At 31.0% G+C, this 6,064-nt stretch overlaps 1 long non-coding RNA gene across 1 annotated transcript; it reads right to left on the bottom strand.

Annotated features, from left to right (window-relative positions):
- Window positions 1–292: 292 nt before the first annotated feature.
- Window positions 293–2,289, bottom strand: LOC143231436 (uncharacterized). Its single transcript, XR_013016921.1, has 3 exons — window positions 2,030–2,289; window positions 1,059–1,399; window positions 293–657 (listed from the first exon to the last, which is right to left on the bottom strand). It is a non-coding gene; the product is annotated as an uncharacterized LOC143231436 (long non-coding RNA).
- Window positions 2,290–6,064: the final 3,775 nt, after the last annotated feature.

Genomic DNA, 6,064 nt, shown 5'->3' with positions numbered 1-6,064 from the left:
CAACATATCATATTTTATTATTTAAGTAAAAAATAATTATAAATCTGTATGAACAGTTTTACTCAGACATACTTTATAATTTTGTAACATTTAGTGAGTGTAAGTCACAAAGAAGTAAGAAACCAATCCAGACTTTCATGTTTGTTAACATGTACGTATGTGTATTTTCTTAGAACAAAGCTACATTGGGCTATCTGCTGTGTCCACCGAGAGGAATCGAACGCCTGATTTTAGCGTTGTAAGTCCGTAGACTTGCTGCTGTACTTATGGGGACTGTTTAATATCTAAACTCTAACGTGTTTCTCCAGTAGACAATTTACCTATTAATTTTAAAACATAATCCCAAATCCTATGATTGTATTTGTTAATAAATGTTTATTACTTAACATACTAATTACTCATGTCTTGTTTTTCGTACAGTTTTCTTTGTGGTTTATTTGCTACAAACTTTGTATTTGCTATTTTATGTTATTACAGACTTCGATCTGAACAACAACCAATGAAGATCGACTTTGAAAGTAGCTGTAGACAACATCTGAATGTGATTGGACATTATGTACTACCTGTTTTATATATATCGTGAACCGTAGTGGCTTTCCATCAGTGTACCTCTGTCTCCTGTTTATGGTATCCTTTTCTCGCGCTGAGCTTGAAAAGCTACGGATGAGTTCAAAGTTCAACATTAACTTTTTAAATAACAGTAGAACAGGTATGAATAATGTTGACAACAAACAGGATATTCTACACTAATTTGTTATAAATTAATAACATTATCATTCACATATCAACATGTGACGTAACGGTATGTTATTGTTGAGTGGTTCTCAGCAGAACACTTCCTATACAAACATAGTAAACTAAAACCCTTTTGACACACTTATTCTAGAGTGTCAAAAAATCTCACAATTTGTTTTTATCACTGGTAGTAAGTTGTGTATCCTTTAAACTTTATATATTTGTTTCTTAGTAGTACCTATTTGTGTATTTTAATCTAATCATAAGACATTTGGGGTTCTTTCTATTTTTATATGTGTATAAAAGGTTAAAATCATATGTACCTGAAAGATCTACAGACGACAAACAAAACTTGTTGCTCTGAAATCTACACCAGCAAAACGTTATAAACGTGATCGCGAGGAACAATCTTTTATTTATAATCTAAGTACAATTTGTTTACTAGCTTTAAAGGAGAAGTTGTTTTTTTTTTATAACCCAACTTTGAACACTTCTGTCTTTTCCCACTGCTATCCTTCACTTATCTGTTTTACATTTCTGTCTTCATTTTCCTTTTCTTTCGGTCCCCCGCTGGTACAGTGGTAAGTTTTTTCGGATTTACAACGCTAAAATTAGTCGTTCGATTCTCCTCTGTGGACTCAGCAGACAGTTTGGTGCGGATTTGCTATAAAGAAAACACACACGTTCTCTTTCGGTTACGTCACATATTTACAACAATTGATTGACGACTATTGTTACGCTTTTTACCAATACAAAGTGTTAAAGACAACAATAAAATGTAGGTATAATGTTATTGAATATTTGCATATAGTAACTAAGGAGACAAGATGTTAAAGTTGGAACCGAACTGTGCGAAGAAAAATCAAACTTTCGTTGTCAAAAGTTTTTCATCTTACATATCATGTGTACTTCGGCCAAAACAATTTGCAGGTATAAAGTTTTGTATAAATATTTTAATTGTATATTCACATAAGGTCATTCTATAAATCTGAATTAAATTCTTGAAATAAGAAACAAAAGTTAGACAACATATAGGGAACATTCATGTTACTCTACAACCTGCGAGAGGCTTAGTAATTAGGGTTAGCAAACATGGGGCTATTTTAGATAGCATGGTACTGAAAAATTTAAAAAAAAGGAACATTTTCTGAGAAAAAAGATTTTTTTTACGACAGCTACTGCAGTGGAAAAGTGTTCGGATTGTGCTAATACAAACAATCATTTTTTTTATATTAAATGTGCTACATTTTATTGAATAAACAACAGATTTGTTTGATAATACTAGTGCACTTACCCTTATTCTTCTGCGGTGATAAGCGAACGTTGGCTAAGTAGAACCAGTAGGTGGTTTTTGTACTGCATTACACGTGCACAAGAGTGTGTTATTTCAAGTAATTATGACACCTAAGGTAACATTTAAGAGTTACTTAATGGTTATGTTGGCTATATAAATTCAAATATTACGTAACTGTAATTCTGGTTATTTACATTCAAATATTACGTAACGGTATTTCTGGTCATATAAATTATGTACTGTATTTGAAGTTTTTATGAACTGCACCTTCGTGGAGTTTAGGGTTATATGAGGTTTCAGTAATGTATTTTAAACGTGTCGTAAAAGTTTGGTGAAACGGAGAGCGCCTAGGCCCTAGAGACAACAACTAGTACGTTTCGGGTTCCATAGATAACGTGTCTATTTTTATCTCTGTACTGGTAGTATCGTTAATAATATTAGCTAATATATCTAATTATATTACTTTTTAAATATTTATTTATAGATTTTGTTTTGCATAATCAACTTAATATATGTATTTAAAACTAACCTAAATCTCCTAAGCTGAAGATGACTGTTATTGAGATTAAGGCCGAAAATGATAATTTTTATAAAAAAGAACGTTAGAAAAAGACATTTAATTATCTATACCTATTAAAAGGTTTATTTGTTTTTTAGATTCACTCTAAGTTGGTAACTTACTTTGATCTTAAGTTAGTATTAATGTAATTTCTACAACAAAACTATTGTATGTATCATTGATAACTGTTAGCTTGTGTGTACCCCTTGATGTACTTTTTAAAGTTAAATTTCACATTATGTACAAGTTATTGTGTAGTTTAATTAATCCATTACGTCTAGCCTATTTAAGTGGTTTAACTGCTTGTGTGTAAATTATATACAATGACTTTGTGTAATTTATAATAATTTAATCATTTACGCGTACCTTCCAAGTTAAAGATGTTTACCACTTATCAAATTTGTGTGATAGGTGTAAGTAGTAATCTAAGAATATTTTGAATTTCTGTAGAATTTAAAAGAAAAGTGTTATAACTCACTGGTATTTAATATAAGGAATGAAAATACAGTAATTAATTCGGCTGTTATAATCTCAATAATTAATATTTTCACTTTTTGGGCGATATTATCTGGAAGAACAGATTCATCTAAGCCTTAAAAGTGTTATTTTAAAATACGTTAAGATACACAAAGAACAACACAGTTCTGAAGGATGCGTTTTGATTTCCAGTGTCTTACTAAAATGTTTTCATCAGCTGATAGCCCGAGGTGTTTTTGCTATAAGAACATACATAGAAAAATGTTATTTACATTTAATAAGGTTAAAATAGTGTTATACACTGTTTTTCTCCTTCAAACCCCCAAAGACCGAATAAAAATGTAGTGTTACAAAATACAATAGATCTAATACTAACGTCTTATAACAAGTGCAATTAATTATAATTGTGCTTTGCCAGCTTGAAAACAAAGTTCACATAATAGTAATTGTTAATGAAAAGAATTTTGTTCTTAGCAAGTTAAAACAAGATAAAGTAAACACTAAATAAAGTTTTAAGTATCAACAGGCTGCTTGGTTTGTCACATGTTCATCAACTTGTATAAAAACTAACTTGCACTTAAATAATATATATACATATACACATATATATTAAGTTATAATATTGTTACTTCATAATCAAATTTTTGTTAACTATACATTATTAAAATTGTCCATTTTCACTAACCTTTTTTTCTTAAAAACAATTTTTATTTACAAAGTTTATATTCATTGTTAAAAAATAAGTTAACTTTGTTCATTAATACAATAAGTTATTTTTTTTGTCACCTTCGGTTTGTGTTTACAATGCATCTTTTAAGAAAGCCGAAATTTTATAGAAGTGAGTCGGACTTAGACCCTTCTGTTCGCGTCGAGAAAGAAACAATAAAGTTGAATCATGGAGCACAGAAGGTATAAAATAATTATAATAACCTAATTTTATAATGTTACTATTAAAAGTTTCTGTATTAACTTTGTTTAAAATACGTTTCAAAATATACATGTGACTTTGTTTTTTACCGCTGAAGTTATGTTTTTCAAAACAGCATGTGCATTGTGTGATGTTAAACCTAAAGTGTTTCATATTATCAGTAGTTTGTTCATCTATATGCATATGATATTTCATTTTTTGTTTTATATTATAAGCTGCATATCAAATGAAACTGCGATCACATCGAAACAGACACACGTAAATTAATTCTCTGATTTTGTTTATAAAATGATAAATTGTCTCACTAGATAAAACTTTTAATATAATGTTCAGATCGAAATTACAGATACTTTTAGACCACTATTAATCTTTTAGCTCTAAATATTTGAATATTCACATGTTACTCGTACAGTCATACTTAGTCCTGCATAAGGTCGAGCCGGGTGCGACCTAGAGATCAGCTTGTGCATTGGAAGATCCAAGATTCATGTTGCGATATACAACTGAATGCTGAAAACTCCAATTGTGATACGTTTTGATAGAAACATACAATCCCAATATTCGGTTAAGAGTAACTGTACAGACAGCGGTTACTACTGTCTGGCTGTCCTTCATAGTAATCATTTACAAGCCAGTGATAGCTATGGCTAAAGTTTTGGGGATCTGTCCTAGTTCTTTCACCCATGTATAGCATAAGATGTCATCAGGATTGAAAATATCAAATACTTACATAAGTACTTTTTTTACCACTTCTTAACTTAACCATAAATTGATGTTTAACCCTACAAAAGTACACATGTATTTACTTATTAACTACATACTAAGACATAACCTTACAACAAAAGTACTTTAATACTTTTCTTTCAAACTTCATATGTGGACTTGATTTTTATATAAACATGATAACATTCTTTGTGACATATCACATTGAATCATCGTCCCATTTAAATTCTGAAAATTGATTAACCAACTTAGTAAGATATGGTTTAATCACACAGTTTGTTTGTTGTTGAACAGATGATGGTTGTCTTCTCTACTCCGAATGACAACATGTACATATATGTACACAGCTTGTTCCAATATTCTGATCATGTATGGTGCTACAGTCCTTCAGATCAACCTTTACTTTATCAATTTCTTGTTGAACAGTTGATGGTTGTCTTCTTTACTCTGAATGACAACATCTACATATATGTACACAGCTTGTTTCAATATTCTGATCATGTATGGTGCTATAGTCCTTCAGATCAACCTTTACTTTATCAATTTCTTGTTGAACAGTTGATGGTTGTCTTCTTTACTCCGAATGACAACATGTACATATATGTACACAGCTTGTTTCAATATTTTGATCATGTATGGTGCTACAGTCCTTCAGATCAACCTTTACTTTATCAATTTCTTGTTGAACAGTTGATGGTTGTCTTCTTTACTCCGAATGACAACATCTTCATATATGTACACAGCTTGTTTCAATATTCTGATCATGTATGGTGCTACAGTCCTTCAGATCAACCTTTACTTTACTGCCTCACGTGTTAACATTTAATTACACCTATTATTTAGCTGCGTTACAGCAGCCAATGAGGGTTTGTAAATGTGACAATATCTGAAATACATTTGATCTAAATCCAGATAACTTGCTTCTTTGTTCTATTTACTTGGTTATGTGGTTGAATTCTGTTTTCCTAGCATAGGGGCATTTCCAGGATCAGTTAGAACCTGTTAGATTGAGATATGTAGTACAGGATGAACAACAAGTAAGGATCAGTTAGAACCTGGTAGATAAAGATATGTAGTACAAGATGAACAACAGCTAAGGATCAGTTAGAACCTGATAGATTGAGATATGTAGTACAGGATGAACAACAGGTAAGGATCAGTTAGAACCTGGTAGATTGAGATATGTAGTACAGGATAAACAACAGGTAAGGATCAGTTAGAACCTGGTAGATTGAGATATGTAGTACAGGATGAACAACAACTAAGCATTAGTTATAACCTGATAAATTGAGATATGTGGTACAGGATGAACAACAGGTAAGGATCAGTTAGAACCTGGTAGATTGAG

This window comes from Tachypleus tridentatus, chromosome 11, assembly GCF_004210375.1.
Source record: "Tachypleus tridentatus isolate NWPU-2018 chromosome 11, ASM421037v1, whole genome shotgun sequence".
Taxonomy (NCBI): Eukaryota; Metazoa; Arthropoda; class Merostomata; order Xiphosura; family Limulidae; genus Tachypleus; species Tachypleus tridentatus.
This window is presented reverse-complemented; position numbering and strand designations above follow the sequence as displayed.